Genomic DNA, 19,436 nt, shown 5'->3' with positions numbered 1-19,436 from the left:
TATTGGGATGCTCCAGGCTGGGAGGGATCCGATCTCCCCTCTGCTGGGCTGGCTTACAATGTGTCAGCCGGCCCGTTTGACACAGCCAGCTGGCTGCTGCGCTTCCAGGATTTGCGTTCCATTGGAACGCAAACCGGAAGCATTCATCTGCTCTGGCTAGCGGCGCAGTAGAAGGCTTCACAAGCCCTCCCTGCGCTGCTTAGAGAGCCACTCCTCCGCGCCGGCATGTGCCTCTTTACCGCCTGAAGTCACATGGGAGGCGGTCATAACAAGCGCCACTGCCTGGAGGGGCGCCACTATGGCAGCCCTGTATTGCACTTCCTGCAGGTGTCTGTGCCGGCTCCCTGGCAGCAGATAACTGCCGAATGTCTACTCCCTTCAAGATTTCCGTGGTGACGGTGTTGTCGTCTGTCTGAGGAGCTGTGAATAGGAGAGGAAACAAGAAGACTGCTTAAGGTAAGTTACATATGCATGCTGTGGGGCCACAGATGGGGGGAGGGGTGGGTGTGTGTGTGTATATGTGTGTGTGTGTGTACAGTATGTGTGTATATAACTATATATATATATATATGTGTGTGTGTATACAGTGTATGTCTGTGTGTATATATGTATGTGTGTACAGTATATGTGTGTACAGTATGTCTGTGTATACAGTATGTGTGTACAGTGTATGTCTGTGTGTATAGTGTGTGTACAGTATATGTCTGTGTGTATACAGTATGTGTGTGTACAGTATATGTCTGTATGTATACAGTATGTATGTGTGTACAGTATGTCTGTGTGTATACAGTATGTATGTGTGTGTACAGTGTATATCTGTGTATACAGTATGTGTGTGTGTGTACAATATATGTCTGTGTATACAGTATGTGTGTGTACAGTATATGTCTGTGTGTATACAGTATGTATGTGTGTGTGCAGTATATGTCTGTGTATATATATGTGTGTGTACAGTATATGTCTGTGTGTGTACAGTATATGTCTGTGTATATATGTATGTGTGTACAGTATATGTCTGTGTGTATATATGTCTGTGTGTGTACAGTATATGTCTATGTACAGTATATGTCTGTGTGTATACTGTATGTGTGTGTACAGTATATGTCTGTGTGTATACAGTATGTATGTGTGTACAGTATATGTCTGTGTGTATACAGTATGTATGTGTGTGTACAGTATATGTGTGTGTGTATACAGTATGTGTGTATTTATACAGTATGTGTGTGAATGTGTATATATGTGTGTGTACAGTATGGGTATATGTCTGTGTGCGTATGTCTGTGTGTATACAGTGTATGTATATGTGTGTGTATATGTCTGTGTGTGTACAGTATGTGTATATATTTGTGTGTGTATATGTCTATGGGTGTGTGTGTATGTGTGTACAGTGTATGTGTATATATTTGTGTGTGTGTTTGAGGGAGCAAATCTGTGGTTTGACATTTCATGAGGGAGAAGGGGAGTTATCAAATTTGAGGTACAGCTTTTAATCAGGAATGGGGGCTCACATCTGGGGTAGGAATTTTAATAATGGGGGTTTTGGTCAGTTAAATCTGGGGTCTAATTTAAAAAGGGGGGAGGGGCAGATATTTAATGAGCAAGTAGAGGCAGCCAGATTGTGGATCTGGTTTTATGTCTAATCTATAGAGGTCACTGTTATGGTCTCTGTATTGAATAGAGGACATGACTAGTATAGTTTCTGTTTTTTTTCAGATGGGGCTGGTGGGTTATGTATTTGTTTATAGCTCTTTCATATAACAAGTTTGTTCTATTGCTATTTAACCCACAACCATATTAGATACACCACACCTCTGAGAAATGTATTATGCTATTTTTTCCATCGCAGTTATTTGGCAGAAAATCGAGGGCCTTATGCTTGCGTTTGCCCCCCAGGTTTAAAGTTGCCAGCCAGCCCCTGCTTTCACACAAAGTGGTGTATTTACTAAAGTGTGGGTTTACAGAAGTAGAGGTGTTGCCCTTAGCAACCAATCAGATTCTAGCTATTATCTTCTAGAAGGTACAAGATAAATGATAAGTAGCATCTGATTGGCTGATATGGGCAACACCTCCACTTCTGTAAACCTGCATTTTAGTTGAGTCCATTTCAGAATCAGGCTGAGGGCGGGATGTATCAAGCATCACATTTTGGATACGATAAATCCTGCCACTTACCGCATGCATGCCGGCGTTGATAACGCCGATATGCTTGTGTAATTGTGATTAGAATAGCAAAGGAGAGCCCTTACGAAAAAAGCTGTCCTTCGTGATGAGAGGGCTTCCAGGTTTACAACCCGGGAGTCCTACTGTGCATGTGAAGCCATCGGCTTCAATTAAGCGACGATATCTACGCCTGGGGTTGCTTATCAGGTAAAGTCTCGCTTTCTAGAGCTTTGTACATATGGGAAATGCGGTTAAAGATATGACGCATTTTTAGCGTTAGTACATCCTGCCCCCAATATGACTGGACTATTGCAAGGTGGATTAAGATATTTAACAAATATGATCGCGCACAATGAGAAAAACATTTATCAAGGTCATTCAATCAAACTGATCTCCATTTTAACTATGCTTTAAGAGCTCGATAACTTCAGCTTGCGATTGTAAATAAACTAAACGGCCTGAACAGAAATTTCTGCAGCGCTGACACTTTTCTCTCTTCCCCGTTGCTTGAGCTGGGGAAGTCTGCAGACACTTGCTAGGACTGTCGATGTGACTAACAAGAGTTTGATGCAGGAATCAATAGAGGGCAGATTGCCTGCTTTGTCCAAATTAATGCACGCAGGACTTGATTGGAGGCTAAGATGAAACTTGCTGAAACTTGTGTTTTATACTTATTTAATGCCATTCAGCTGCTGCCGAGTGAGCCATGTTCTCATCAAGATGCCTTCTATTCCTGTGACACTGCAACAAAGGAGCCGATGACAGCTCAGAAATGGCACAGGCTTGACAAGTTAAATTTAGATGTCTTGGCCGTCACTGTAATCAATCCTAAATCGTAGCAATCAAAGGGAGTCATTTAAAATGACCCACACTAACACACTTCAGTGAAATGTATCAGCTTCAAAAGGATCCTACTATTTCGTTTTTTCCTCTAACATCACCTCAGAGTAAAACTGTATTATGGATAAAGATGATTCACCTGTGCGAAGTCAGGTACTACAGGAGTCCTCCGCCGAAGACAAAAGTCTAAATTGCGCTCAGCTGATAGGGTTCGGGTGCCGGCCATACGTAAAATAAATAGTTAAATAACCGCAACACTCACACATCGTGTCAAGTATAACTTTATTACATACACCTACCTCACTCACCGCTGTCCTTGAGCTGGTCTCCATAGAATGCCCGGACTTGGCAAAAAAAACGAGTGGCCCAATCCAGGCCGTGGGATTTCCCGTAGAGGCCCGTCTCCTGTCATTCACGAAGTATTGGTATATGTGACAAGGTCCGGGGATTCTAAGGAGACCAGCTCAAGGATAGCGGTGAGTATAGCATCTTTGTTCCAGGTAATCCCATTGGATTTCTACATGGAGAAGGGGACAGATCACTTGGCAGCAGGTAAGTATGTGTGAGTAAGGTAGGTGTATGTAATAAAGTTATACTTGACACCGTGTATGAGTGTTGTGGTTATTTAACTATTTATTTTACAACAGGGGTACGGGTGACGGCTGCCTGCTGGCACTTGTAGCTACCCAAGTGCCAAAGGGCAGGCATGCTGGTACCTGCAGTTCCACTGTAAAAATACAATAGTTTCTCTATTTTACACTACTATTACCCCTATACCCACAGCCCAAGGGTGCAGGGAAGAGCTCCCGTCTTCAGCCTAGGCCTGGGGTGCTCGGGAGAGGGGGGACCCCTTTATTGGGGGGTCCCCACCTCCCCGGTTTGTTCTGACCAGCTTGGGGTGATAATGCTTTGGCTGGGGAGACCCGGTGGTAGGGTCTCCTGGCTGTGGCCAGGAACCCTACACATTTTTTCCACCGTATTTTTAGGAACCAGGACTGGCTGAGCAGCCCGGGGCTAGTTATGTCTTCTGTGGGGGGACCCGACGTCTTTTTGTTAAATTTTTAACCATTACATTACACTAACACACACAAGCAGCCTGTACATATTTCTCTGATATGTGCAGGCTGCTTGTTCGGGAGAGAAACTCGGAGATTAAACACGGACAGGATCGATCAAATACACCATGAGACAACACGAGAGCTTGGTAAATTCCCGTTTGTTTGTTTTTTTTTTAAACGGACGTTTTTGATCGATACTATCCGGGTTTAAAAACGGATCAAATCGGGACCCACACGAATCTTAGTAAATTTACCCCTCACTGTCCCCTGAGGTGGAGAGCACTAGGCTACAGGTCCATACTATCTCCAGAAACAGGTGCCAGGAGATATGTACCTACATTGACTTGGACCTTTCAAACAGAGGGCTAATCATACGTATAAATACTAGGGGTGAGCGGGTTCAGATTTCTGAAATCCGACCCCCCCCCCGAGCCCCCCCGATCCGAGTCCGATCCGAGTCAGGCTCGACTTTTCCCGCCTGACTCGGATCTGAAATCGAGGCAAAACGTCATCATCCCGCCTTCCGAGTCTCACGGGTTTTGGATCCTATATAAGGTACCCGCGTCGGCGCCATTTTCTCACTCGGCTGTGGACAGTGAAGAGGGAGGATGGGAGTTAGGGCTGGCTGGCTGGGCTGTGTAGTGTAGTGTAGTGTAGTGCTGCTGTTGTCCACTACTTCAAAGTCCATAGGGGCTGGCTGTGTTGTGCTGCTGTTGTTAATAGGGGCTGTGTCCACTACTTCAAAGTCCATAGGGGCTGGCTGGACTGTGTTGTGCAGTCAGTTCTCCATAGGGGCTGTGTCCACTCCAAAGTCCTGTGCAGTGTCCCAGTCCTAAAGGGGTGCTGTAGTGTTGTCCAGAGGGTGCTCTGTCCATCAGGGGTGCTCCCCCCAAGTGCTAAAAAAATTATATATTATCTGTGTTTGTGAATTGTGTGCGCAGTAGCCGCACGTGCATCAACAAAGTAGTGCCAAGCGTGCGCCTGTGTCATAAGTAAAGGGCCGGCTGGCTTGACCGTTAAAGGGTGCTGTAACCCCCAAAGTACACTCCAGTCCAAACCAAAAAATATATATTTTCTGTGTTTGTGAATTGTGTGAGCAGTAGCCGCACGTGCATCAACAAAGTAGTGCCAAGCGTGCGCCTGTGTCATAAGTAAAGGGCCGGCTGGCTTGACCATTAAAAGGTGCTGTAACCCCCAAAGTACACTCCAGTCCAAACCAAAAAAAAAATATTTTCTGTGTTTGTGAATTGTGTGAGCAGTTGCCGCACGTGCATCAACAAAGTAGTGCCAAGCGTGCGCCTGTGTCATAAGTAAAGGGCCGGATGGCTTGACCGTTAAAGGGTGCTGTAACCCCCAAAGTACACTCCAGTCCAAACCAAAAAAAAAATTATTTTCTGTGTTTGTGAATTGTGTGCGCAGTAGCCGCACGTGCATCAGCAAAGTAATGCCAAGCGTGCGCCTGTCTGTTAAAGGGTGGTGACACCCTCAAAGTGTGCTACACAAACAATAAAAATATTGTTCTTTTTTTTTCTGTCTTTGTGAATTGTGTGGGCTGTAGCCGCACTTGCATCCTCAAAGCAGCAGCGACAAGGGTGCGTCTGTCTGTTAAAGGGTGGTGTAACCCTCAAAGTGCTCCAAAAAATAGAAAACAATTTTTTTAATGTGTTTGTGACTTGTGTGCGATGTAGCCGCATGTGCATCAACATAGTAGCAGCGCCAAGCGTGCGCCTGTGTCATAAGTCAAGGGCTGGTTTGGACATCTGGTCCGGACTGAAGGACGTGCCAACAATTTCTGACAAGTCTACTGTCACTGCATATGATACTGTCCTCAAAGCAGCAGCGACAAGCGCGCGTCTGTCTGTTAAAGGGTGGTAACACCCTCAAAGTGTGCTACACAAACAATAAAAATATTGTTCTTTTTTTTTCGGTCTTTGTGAAATGTGTGGGCTGTAGCCGCACCTGCATCCTTAAAGCAGCAGCGACAAGCGTGCGTCTGTCTGTTAAAGGGTGGTGACACCCTCAAAGTGTGCTACACAAACAATAAAAATATTGTTCTTTTTTTTTCTGTCTTTGTGAATTGTATGGGCTGTAGCCGCACTTGCATCCTCAAAGCAGCAGCGACAAGCGTGCGTCTGTCTGTTAAAGGATTACATCGGTGACAGCATCCAAGTAGGCATGTCAGACAGTCCGTACCTGTACTGGCAGGAAAAAGAAGCAATTTGGAGGTCCCTGTACAAACTGGCTCTATTTTACCTGAGTTGCCCCCCCTCCAGTGTGTACTCCGAAAGAGTGTTTAGTGCAGCCGGGAACCTTGTCAGCGAAAGGCGTAGGAGGTTGCTTCCACAAAATGTGGAGAAGATGATGATCATAAAATGAATTATCAACTCTTCCAGGGAGACCAGCCTCCAGAACGTACAGAGGGACCTGTGGTTCCAGCGGGCACGAATTAATACTCTGTGAGGATGAGGATGTACACACTGAAGAGGGTGAGGAATCGGTGGATGAGGAGGATGAGGATGACATCTTGCCTCCGTAGAGCCAGTTTGTGCAGGGACAGATTAATTGCCAGCTTGTTTTGTGAGGGCCCAAACAAACCAATCATTTCAGCCACAGTTGTGTGGCAGACCCTGGCGCTGAAATGATTGGTTTGTTAAAGTGTGCATGTCCTGTTTATACAACATAAGGGTGGGTGGGAGGGCCCAAGGACAATTCCATCTTGCACCTCTTTTTTTTCTTTGCATTATGTACAGTTTGGGGCCTAGTTTTTCAAACTGTCATCCTGTCTGCCACTGCAGTTTCACGCCTAGATGGGTCACGTGTTTGTGCCGCCCACTTGTGTCGCTTAGCATAGTCATCCAGCTACCTCGGTGCAACCTTTTGGACATAAAAACACTATTGTGAGGTGTGAGGTGTTCAGAATAGACTGGAAATGAGTGGAAATTAAGGTTATTGAGGTTAATAATAGCATAGGAGCAGAAAAATCTACAAATTCTGTGATTTTAGCTGTTTTTATGCTTTTTTTCAAAAAAATACAGATCCAAAACACAAAACCCAGAACCCAAAACACGGAAGGGTGGTTTTGGCAAAACCAATCCAGATCCAAAACACGAAGAAAGATCCAGATCCAAAACCAAAACACAAAACACGAAAAGTGGCCGGTGCACACCCCTAAGAAATATCTTGTGACAATTTCTTATTTTAGCATTTGCGTCTAGCCCATACATACGGGGGAACCTAGCTCACATTCAGCATGGAGGGTCCCCATATGCCAATCAGTAGATGCATAATGTCGCTGTATAGATAAAGTAGCATCCTTTTTTCACCATTATCAAGTCCTGCACAACACAATACTGCTCCTACCAGACAGTTACACTGTAATAAACTTCGGAGGGCAGAAGATGCCTGAACGAGTCAGACAGGAGAAGAGAGTCGCTGGCGAGTAGATTAGTTTTGTAGTTCAAGATTGCTTGAACCGAAAAGCTTACGGCTCCAACGTGATTGGCTATAAAATGCCTTCTGTCAGCCCAAATCCAACAACATTTCACCTCACGGTGATACTGATTCCTCTCTGCACCATTTCAGGCAGATTCCCTCAGCTACAAGAACCTACTGTGTAATATATCCCTGGATGTTTAAAGCAGATATCCACTTCATTGCACTTCCAAAGCAGAGGTTTTCCCTGTAACCTAAAATAGGAATAATGCAGCAGCTGTACCACTGCAGCACAGAGCCCTGGATACTTCTCTTTTTTCATTTAACGTTATTTTATATAGTTCGTAGTCCTACAAAACACCACAGAAGCAGAATAAAACACAGAATGTTTAATGCAGAAATTTAAGTATTTTGAAGATGCTTTAAGATAACGGAGATAGACTTTACCATGGTTATAGGACGCAATGACCAGGCAGGAAAGTTTATTAAATAGCTCTGACAAAATGAGAACTAAATAATGCCATATTAATCATTATATAATAGGACCCTGATAAATAATAAATAGGTCACTATGATGACAGCAAGACGAGAGCCTTTTTTCGTTTTGTGCGTTGGTGAAGGAGAACTAGAACAACAAATATCTGCAGAGGCGATTGGTACAAGGGGCCGGATGCATGATGCGTCGCATTCGGGATGCCGGTCTTCGCATGCATGCCGGCATTTGGTAACGCCGGTATGCATGATAAATATTACAAAGGACAACTCTCTCGGTAAGCGCGGCCCTTTGCGATGGAGGGACATACGGGTCTATGACCCACATGCTCCTCTGGTGTCCTTCTGCGCATGTTCAGAAGGATAAAACAACAAGAAATGTTCCTACGCGCTCCAAATCGGAATAACTTTTATAGAATATTAACAATGTCCATGATAATGGAGTCCACAAAAAAGAAACACTGATAATGTCACTGTTCAAAAAATCCACTGATAAATATAGGTGGCTAAAATATCCAACTGTAAAAATATGTAGATCCAAAAGTATAAGTCACCGTAGGTCTTTTACTCCAGTCATTTTCATATATATTCCTTAGAGGTGGCTTCTCTTTAACGTAGTTGCATGTAAAATAAGAAAGAGAATTGCCACCATGACATAAAATCTTTTACATTTTATTAGAATATAAAATAAACAAATGGAAGCGTACCTTTTGTGACCTTTTGAGAAAGATACACGTTTGACACATATAGGGGTATTATTGTGCTCCCCCTATGAAGCGTTACCTTCCTGGTCAGAGTGCGCTCCCAAAATATGATCACCAACGCGTTTCAACCGCAGCATGGGTCTTTATCAAGGTGTAAATAAAACTGGAGTGACTAGGTATTTATAAGATAAGAAAGCCCGCCTTATGTGTTAATTGTTATTACTCACTTTACCTTAGCAGCATGGAGCTGTCTATCATCTTGTTGGTGCTGACCAGCGGTAATCCCCGCTACGTGGAGCGTTCCACGTGACTTTCACTGTTATGCGGAAGCGCCCTAATTCCGGTGCTGGTGTGTCACGTGATGCGTTCCACATGTCTTCCCTTCTGCACCACGTGATGCGACTATGCGTTCCACACGTTAAGGAGAGGCTCAGCGTTACATTTCCGCATCACGTGGTACCGCTCTTTGTTACACATATACAGCGGCAGTTTAAAATTACTATGCTGCTAGCAAATTGATTGGATCAATGCAGGACAATGGTCCGGGTTAAATCAATATCCCAATAGGCCTCATATAGTAGTATGTAAGGTGTGTTATGATCCATAATCAATGGGAACACTGTCATTTGAACCTGCAACTACCTTATACTACACATAACCACATAAAAAGAATTTACATAAATAGTTTTACACTTAAAAGTTCTAGCAATACATATAAAAACCGGACAGTAAAATACTTAAAATATGACAATATAACACTAAAGTCGTTCAAAAGAAGGACATGATAACTACTGCTGGCAAATTGATTGGATCAATGCAGGACAATGGTCTGGGTTAAATCAATATCCCAATGGGCCTCATATAGTAAGTATGATCCATAAGCAATGGGAACACTGTCATTTGAACCTGCAACTACCTGATACTACATATATCCACATAAAAAGAATTTACATAAATAGTTTTATACTTAAAAGTTAAAGCAATACATATAAAAGCCGGACAGTAAAACACTTAAAATATGACAATATAACGCTAAAATCGTTTAAAAGAAGGACATGATAACTTAAAAACCTATAAAACCATAAAAGAAATCGGTATAATATTAAAAGACATTAAAGGAAACTGCGTATATTGTTTTTCATAGGAACCACTTGAGCTCAAAATCTATGTTTAACCCATTTGGTTCTAATGTTTTTACATCATAAATGTATTTCATTTCTGCTTTCGCTAAGAATGTTTCAATACCCTTAGTACGCCAGTTCCCTTCTACTTTTTTAATGCCTGTAATTAATCTTATTTCACTGACTGAGTTGTTGTGTTTTTCATGAAAGTGATTAGAGAGGGCATGGTTGGTCACCCCTCTTCTTATATTACGTAGGTGCTCACCCCATCTTTCCTTAAGTTTCCTTGAGGTTTTACCTATGTATTTGTAAACCACAACTATATTCAATCATGTAAATACAATTTTTACTGTTACAGGTCATACATTCTTGTATACTGAATTTTTTAAGGTTAGATTTAGAATCAAACATTTCAAGCTTCGGGTCTTGTTTGGTGTGTGGTACAGGCTACACAAGAGCCACATCTGTGGAAGCCCTTTGTTTTAATCCTTCCAGTTCTTTTTTCTGGTATAGCGCTTTTTACTAGCCTATTTTTAATATTAGGAGCCCGTCTATATGTGAAAATTGGTTTCTTGGGTATCACATCCTTTAATACGGGGTCTTGTAGGAGAAGAAGCCAATTCTTCCTAATTATATTCTCCATCGTTTTATATTGGTCATGAAACGTGGTTATGAAGGCTATAGGTCTTTTTTCTTCATTATTTTTTTCTTTATAAGTCAGGAGTTCATTTTGTGGTATTCCTCCCATCTCCTTTATAACTTTCTCTATATTTTCGTTATCATATCCTTTATTTACAAATTTATTGCGTAAAGTATTTGTTTCCTCTAGGTAATTTTTATCATCCGTACAGTTCCTCCGGATACGTTGGACTTGGCTTTTCGGGATGTTCCTTAACCATTTTGGGTGATGGTCACTTTTTATATTTATATAAGAGTTGCTATCAGTGGGTTTATTATAATTTTTTGTCTCTATTCCCTTGTCTGTGCAATAAATGACTAAATCCAGGAAATTAACCTCTTTTTTACTGATGTTGAAAGTGAGATGGATGTTAAATTCATTATTGTTTAGAGTTTCACAGAATTTCTTTAGGTCACCCTCATCACCTTTCCAAATAAAAAATATGTCATCTATGTATCTGATCCACACAATGATATTATCTATAAATGAATTATTTTCCCAAATATTCAAATTCGCATGCGATGGTGCCACGCGACTTCCCATCGTGGTTCTCTTCTTCTGTATATAGTACTGTCCATCGAACCAAAAAAAGGTTTTATTAAGAATAAAATCAAGTGAATCCTTAATAAAATCAATTTTATCTTCATTAAAATCATTAGGATTTTTTCTCATTGCGTGTTCTACAGCTTTAATGCCTAATTCATGATCGATAATAGTATATAGTGCTGTGACATCCGCCGTAATTAAAAAGCACTGTTGGGGTATGGGAGTTTGTTTAAGAATTCTAATGGTATCTATAGTGTCCTTTATGTACGATTTTACCTTTAAAACTTCCGGTTGTAATTTAAAATCAATAAAATGTGCCAGATTTGAGGTTATAGAATCAGTGCCTGCTATGATTGGCCTTCCAGGGGGGTTTATGGGATTGTGTTCCCATTGCTTATGGATCATAACACACCTTACATACTACTATATGAGGCCTATTGGGATATTGATTTAACCCAGACCATTGTCCTGCATTGATCCAATCAATTTGCTAGCAGCATAGTAATTTTAAACTGCCGCTGTATATGTGTAACACAGAGCGGTACCACGTGATGCGGAAATGTAACGCTGAGCCACTCCTTAACATGTGGAACGCATAGTTGCATCACGTGGTGCAGAAGGGAAGACATGTGGAACGCATCACGTGACACACCAGCACCAGAATTAGGGCACTTCCGCATAACAGTGAAAGTCACGTGGAACGCTCCACGTAGCGGGGATTACCGCTGGTCAGCACCAACAGCTGCTAAGGTAAAGTGAGTAATAACAATTAGCACATAAGGCGGGCTTTCTTATCTTATAAATACCTAGTCACTCCAGTTTTATTTACACCTTGATAAAGACCCATACTGTGGTTGAAACGCGTTGGTGATCATATTTTATGAGCACACTCTGACCAGGAAGGTAACACTTCATATAGGGGTATTATTGTGCTCCCCCTATGTGTCAAACGTGTACCTTTCTCAAAAGGTCATAAAAGGTACGCTTCCATTTGTCTATTTTATATTCTAATAAAATGTAAAAGATTTTATGTCATGGTGGCAATTCTCTTTCTTATTTTACATGCAACTACGTTAAAGAGAAGCCACCTCTAAGGAATATATATGAAAATGACTGGAGTAAAAGACCTACGGTGACTTATACTTTTGGATCTACATATTTTTACAGTTGGATATTTTAGCCACCTATATTTATCAGTGGATTTTTTGAACAGTGACATTATCAGTGTTTCTTTTTTGTGGACTCCATTATCATGGACATTGTTAATATTCTATAAAAGTTATTCTGATTTGGAGCGCATAGGAACATTTCTTGTTGTTTTACCGTTGTTGGGGTGATCTGTGATAATCACCATAGTTCCAGTGCTGCATCATTTAATTTGGATCACATTTGTTTAAATCCCTTTTTTTAAGCTCAGAAGGAAGCTTGCACCGCGGAGAGTGCTAAGATGGATCTGATTGGATCCCTCTCACAGCACTCTCCCGATAGAAGCCCACAGATTCTATAGCGCCATCAGGAAGATGACGTTACCCAGCGCACCCAAGCCCCGGGGTGCATCGCATTCCGGGCCTTGGTGCATATGAGATATGCGGTCAAACCCGCATTTTCGTGGGTTTGACTGCATTTCTCCCTGTGACGCATTCCGCCCAAGGGGAATTATTTACTGAGCGGCAGCTGGTAAAAGCCATGGCTTCAGTTTCTCTGCATTTTTTTTTTTTGCCTGTAATTTAAAAGGGCAATGCTTTTAATAGCAAAATGTGGGTTATTTTGTTATTAAAAACATTGCCCTTTTAAATTTCCTGCCGGGAAGCATCTGCTTTCATAAGCCGGTACTTAGTAAATGAACCCCATTGACATGAAATGCTCTGTTTATATATTATATATCTACAAATATTTGCAGCATGACAGCATGATTGGAATAGTGGTTAGCATTACTGCCTCAGGCCATGAACTGAATTCCTGAAGAGAGAGTGAGATACAGAGTGTGTGCGTGCATGCGTAGGCTCCACTGGGGCAGGGACTGATGTAAATTACTGAAATAGCCACTGCAAAGCGTTGTGTAATATGCACTAATTCTGAGTAGGAAGCAGCCTACTTACCACCTTATGCTAATGTAAGGATCCGCCTGTATATGCAGAAAATCCATGTGACTGCATGTGGAAGCCCATCCCGCCGTTTTTCCAGCAGCAGCAGCCACCATCATTAGTATCCGGACCTGCACTTGCCCCGTGCTGGCTGCAAAATATCCGGGCGTCCCACCTCTGTCCACGTGCTACAACCAAGCGCAAAAGTCAGCCTAAACTCCCCTGACACTCCTACTGGACGGAACAAATCGATGCGTTTGTAAGGTCACCGTCCAGAAACGCCCATTTCATACATAGGGCTCCATTTACTAACGAGTTTGAGCTGTTCAAACTCGTTAGTGAAGATATTTAACAGTTGCAGGTATTTAGTAATAGTGGTCTCCAGTATGTTATCTGTTTTTTCGAATAGCGCTATTCAATAGCGCGTGTACCATGAGCAGACATGGTAACCTTCATTTACAAATGAAGGGAAAGTGAAACTTACCGTTTGTTTTTAGGTTTTTTTTCACCAGGCTCCAGGCATGTGTTAAATAGAGCTCACAAGCGATGAGGGTTCCCGACAGCCAGCTCCGGGGCTTCATCCGGGGACTTACCCATGAATCTTTGATTGGGGATCATGTGATCCACTGGAGGCTTCCCCAACAAGCTGTGTTTCAGTGTATAGAAGCTGGATTCTGGTCCCACGGCCAGCCGTGCACAACGCTCGGGCGTGTAACAAATGGCATCCACCCCTCCCCCTGGTGAAGCCCTAGAACTGTTGCCGCTGCTGGATGCTAGCCCTGCCGTCATACCGTTCACACTTATCTTTGCTGTCCATTATGGAGTTACTGGAGCACGTTCTTCCTCCAAAATGGCTCCCTGACACCTCCTCGGCGTTCAGAAATAGACACTGCACATGCGCAAAATTCTAATCCCCCTTATGTGCATGTGCAGAAAAAATAAATTAATTAAAAAAACGTTCTCTAGGAACGAAAAATAGCTAAAAAAGAAGGACTGACTTCATTTGCGCTCGCCCTAATCATAAGTTCTAATAAATACTGCTTAAAAAATGAAAACTAACACAATGAAACATAAAGAAAAATATCTCTTCACCTACAACTCGTTTGTAAATGGGGCCCTAAGAACGGATCAATGCGTAGGCGAACTCCACCTGCATGCGTAAGTCTGGTTTGGCACATACACAGTCACTGATTTCTTTCTTCCACCCTCATTGCCACTTGCTTCCAACTCAGGACCAGCCGCTAGGTGCGTAGTATACAATTAAATAGCTGCTAATAAATAATAAAACTTAGAGCACATCCTGGCTATTCCCTGATCCGCTGAGATCGCGCTTTAACGGCAAGTTCATGACACATTCCAGGTGATCAATTTCCCTTTCTGGCTGTTGGGAACTGGAACACCACCCTGAAAGTGAGGACAATCTGGGATATGACTAAAATGTAACATTACATACTTGTACACAAGGCACTGAGAGCTGATGGGGGCCCGGGTACTGGGAGGCGTGGCCAAACCTAAGAGGCGTGGCCATGCCTACTCCGAGAAAAAAAATTAACAATTCTATGTGCTAAATTGCACCGCTCCCTATAAAGGGGGACATTTGCCTCCCTCAACAGCTGGCCCTGGCCCCCATCAGGCCCCTCCAAAAAAATTGGGTGCCCCCCTCCCCTTGGCGCCCCTGCCTGTATAGCCAGCGCTCCTAAATTGACTAATAACTTCAACCTTCCGTTCTAGCTGTCCATACAGTACTGTTCATTTCATTTTCCAGTTTACATACTGCAGTAGTACAATGATCCATTATTTCACATCAGAATGGCCTTTGCATAACCTCTTCAGTTTATAGCGCTCTGCATTTTACACAGAAAGGTTTAAGAGTTCAAAATGATTCTCTGGCAGCATAATTGAGATTTGACAAACTATTAATGGGCACATACACAGGCAACCGAAAAAGAGGCAAAAAAACAAACAAGCCCTTGTCTACATCAGATAAACTATTTCCCTATTCTCCCCAGTTGCTCACAAATTCCATTTGTCGCACAGTTGTGTTGCATTTGAATGAACCTGGAGGATTTGTTGTACTGTAGCACAAGACCTGACTGCAACAACAAGCTGCCTCCTCTGAGAACAATATGTGCAGGAGCAATGTCATTTCTCAATGTATAGAAAGCCAGTATGTATTATACTTACTACTGTATATCAGCTGCATTATACAGAAGGAGAACAGATAAAGCTAGGAATACATTTCCTTTTGAATGGAGTCTTTTCTAAACTTGTTACAGGATTTCAATGCCATAACATGTATTAAGAGTTGTTCATTGTGTACTGTACACAAAATTCTAAATGTTGGGAAGAAAATTCTATTAAGCCATCTGATTACCTTACCTGTATTATCTGGTTTCAGGAGACGGCCCTGCACAGACGAGTAGCCTGATTTACTGCCTTATGCTAATCCGCCTATCTGGCCGTCTATGGGGGGCTGGTTCTGAGTTGGGAGACAAGCAAAAAAGAGCAAGTAACTTTGCAGAGAGATTTAGGGGTATTCTACTTGACATTTAACTAGCACCTTCTAAAATATAATAGCTAGAATCTGATTGGTTGCTATGGGCAACATCTCCACTTCTAAAAACTCTTCCTTTAGTAAATATACCCCTTAAACTTCAGATGGAACATCTGCAAACTCAAATCTAAATTACAGTGTAAATATAAAGCTCTCCAGCATTTGTGGGCTACATGCAAAGGCAGCCAGTATTTACCCTACATGCAGAAACAATAAATGTGTTTGCACCCCTTGCATTGCAGCATAGTTTGTTCCAGGTGCAAAGTTACTTGCTGTTCCTGCTTTGCTCCAAACTCAGAATGAGGCCCAAGGATAACATCCATCCATCTTCATGCGTATGGTTGCACCATCCACTGTGTTTACAGCCATAGTATCATTAGAATGTCATCGTCATCCTATCGGCACTTAAACCCACCCCGCACTGGAGGAAAAAGATCTGTCTGAAGCACGCATACCACCGCCGTCTACACGTCTGAACTAAGCGCGGAGGTTGGACTACATGCCTGCGACACTCCCATGACACTCCCACTAGGCGCTACGTCCAGAACGGTAACTGCCGCTCTCATATCTGCCCGGATACAGTTATTAATATTTCTAAAACAAGATTGGTATCAGGAGCAGATTGGCATGCCCCGATGTGGGCTAGTCATCATGAGCCCAGGGAGCTGCACATTGAAGGAGTTTTGACCACGACTGCAGCAATGCAGAGCTATTACCTCCTGCAAATTCACTAACTATTTACTAAGCCTTGGATGGACATAATGAGGTCTATTTACTAAGCAGTGTTAGGAGACAGAGTGAAAAGTGATAGGTTGCCAGCCAATCAGCTCCCAACTGTCATTTTTCAAACACAGCCTGTGAGATGGCAGTTAGGAGCTGATTGGCTGGTACCTTATCACTTTTCACTCTGTCTCCTAACACTGCTTAGTAACTAGACCCCATTGTGAACAGAGATAAGGTACTAGCCAATCAGCTCCTAACTGCCATGTCACATACTGTGTTCGAAAAATGACAGGAGCTGATCGGCTGGTACCTTATCACTGTTCACTTTATCTCCACCCAAAGCTTAGTAAATAGACCCCCATATGTCTGGTCAGACATCACAACTGGGCAGGCATTTAAATTGAAATGCCCGCCCAGTTGTGAGGTCAGTGTCAGCGGTTCCTATGGCCAGTGTACGGGTTGATTGATGGTAGACACCGGCAGATGCGCACAATATATCTGCAAGATATATCACATCTGCCGCGCAGCACGGCCGACATGAGATATTTGTGAATGACGTTGTTCACAGATAACGATCTATCATTTGTCGGCTGTATGGACGATATAGCCTCACAGCACTGAGGTCATGGGTTCGATTCCCACCATGGCACTATTTGTGTGGAGTTTGTATATTCTCCCTGTGCTTGCGTGGGTTTCCTCCGGGTGCTCCGGTTTCCTCCCACACTCCAAAAATATACTGGTAGGTTAATTGGCTCCCAACACAAAATTAACCCTAGTGTGTATGTGTGTGTGTGCGCATGTGATAGGGAATATAGATTGTAAGCTCCATTGGGGCAGGGACTGATGTGAATGGCCAGATATTCTCTGTAAAGCGCTGCGGAATATGTGTGCGCTATATAAATAACTGGTAATAAATAAATAATAAATAAATATAGCGCATAGTGTGTATCCAGCATTAGCTTCGATGTGTGTTGCTGGAAAGTGCGCCCGTTAATAATCTACACGGATAACAGGCGTAACCTATTTAATGGTCTTTAAATGTTTCAGTCACTCAGGGAACGCCTCGCTAAGGCTACTATTAATACGACAGAAGCATCAGCTGGACATCATACAGCCAGATCTATCTGATGCAGGCACACATGTCAACCTTTTTTTTCATTCTTCCTAGTCTGCGTAGGCGGAGGGAACCGCATTATTAGCGCACACACGCCAACACAGCTAAGCGCATTAGTACATCCGTACCACATGCAAATCTGCACTTTACAACAGTACAATACCGACAGACCCTTTTCCCACAAGGCATGTAAAATAACTTGCAGTATGCCCAACACTTTTCTTCACCTCTGAAATCATTAATTTCTTCCCTTTTTTTTTTTTTAAACTGTGATAAAGATTTACTGCTCTGACACAGCAATACAGAGCGCACTGACAAACAGACTCTGACAGGAATCTGACCAGAACCTGAACAGCACTGGAGCACTAAGCCTTACTGCCTGACACAATTGGTACACAGTCATGGCATTCAGCTTATCTATAATCACTTCAGTTATCTATCTTGGTTCCACATTGTCATCATTCAATTCAAGGGCTCCTGTCTCTCTCGTGGCACACTACTGCCCTCCAGTGGCCGCATTGCTTACTTTTCCATAGAGTTCTTGGTTCAAAAAGTTTCCAGATGCAGTTTATTGAAAAATTAAATCTGAAGTTTGTGTGGGGTTTTTTTTGCTTTTCAGCATCGGAAATATGAAATCAATAAATGCCCAGGCGATGACAGGTGGAGACGGCAGAAGAGATGCCGTCAAGGTTTACATGTCTCGCTTCCACAGGGGGGAGGTTTTTTTGTGTTTTCTTCCGTTGTTGCATTTTTCAGTGTCAACGTGCTAATTATTTCATATGTCTGACATTGTCAGCCGTGTTGATAGGCTTTTGCAATACAAACATTAAAAAAGGAGCTTTCAGCGAGGGAGCACTGCAGTACTATGTTTTCCTTTGCCCAGCACACATTGTTACCATCCATTATAATAATATATAATATATCATCTTTAAGAATGCTGCAAGGTCAAACTGCTTCTGTATCTGTGACTTCCCAAATCAAAGGGCAGCAAGTAATTAACAGAGCGCCTCAAAGCATGCTAGGATTGCTGGTCATTAGCGTAACTTGTGTTGCTTGTATTTTATAACACATACACCTTTATATAAATCTTTTTTTTATTATTATTATCATTATTATTATTATTATTATTATTATTAATACTATTTATTAATAGTAATACCGTATTATTATTAATAGCATTTGAAATCAGGAAACATTATATTAAATACCTGAATAGTAATTTAAATTAAATTGTTTATCTATATCATGCTATTTCTCTCGATTAGTCTTTCCTTTTATTATTCTGTTCCAATCCAGGGGAAATCAGGAATCACCATGGTTACGATTGAATGTGAGACTGCTGATCGGAACGGCGAGACCCCTGGGTAAAGAAAAAAAAAAGACGGCAGTGATGTTCCTACATAAGGCTTGCCTTGCAATCTGTTCTCTGACAGTTATTCCCATGTAATTGACTGGACAAACATGATCATGGCGTGTATAATGAACAGAGGGGCACCAGCGGCTGCAGTGAGTATCGCCAGTGGTGTATGAGAGCAGGTTACAGAAAGCGTCTGAACATAGATATTGATGGGAAGTGTAGCGTGATTTTAGAGTGATAAAGATACTGCACACATTTGGTTTCCCTGTACTTATGAGAAATAGGCATAAAACTAACTAAGAAAAAAAATAAGGAAAATGGTTTATTCTTCTGATTTTTGAAAGTTTAAAAAATAAATTGCTGTTTATTATAATATATCATATGTTATAATAGGTAACCCTATAAGTTCTAGAAAAAAAATGCTTTTGCTTGGGGGGATTACAGGCTAAATAACTACTCCCCGCGAAGCCAGGCAAGACCAGAATTATTGGTACATCTACAGATTAATGGTTCTCTTCTAATTGAATTTCAATTCCTCTATACTATATTTAACATACCCCTTACCATCTGTT

The 19,436-nt window shown here is 42.2% G+C and overlaps 1 long non-coding RNA gene across 1 annotated transcript in view; it reads left to right on the top strand.

The window, feature by feature from the left end:
* The first annotated feature begins 259 nt into the window (after positions 1–259).
* LOC148521510 (uncharacterized) overlaps positions 260–19,436 on the top strand; it is a 38,181-nt gene continuing 19,004 nt past the window's right edge. Inside the window, exons 1-2 of the long non-coding RNA XR_015878820.1 lie at positions 260–456; positions 18,804–19,013. This is a non-coding gene — a long non-coding RNA (uncharacterized LOC148521510). The remainder of the gene's footprint in view (positions 457–18,803; positions 19,014–19,436) is intronic.

The sequence above is a fragment of the Taudactylus pleione genome, unplaced genomic scaffold (genome assembly GCF_031769625.1).
Source record: "Taudactylus pleione unplaced genomic scaffold, aTauple2 ptg000161l, whole genome shotgun sequence".
Taxonomy (NCBI): Eukaryota; Metazoa; Chordata; class Amphibia; order Anura; family Myobatrachidae; genus Taudactylus; species Taudactylus pleione.
The sequence above is the reverse complement of the archived record's forward strand: the minus strand, read 5'-3'. Positions and strand labels throughout refer to the sequence as shown.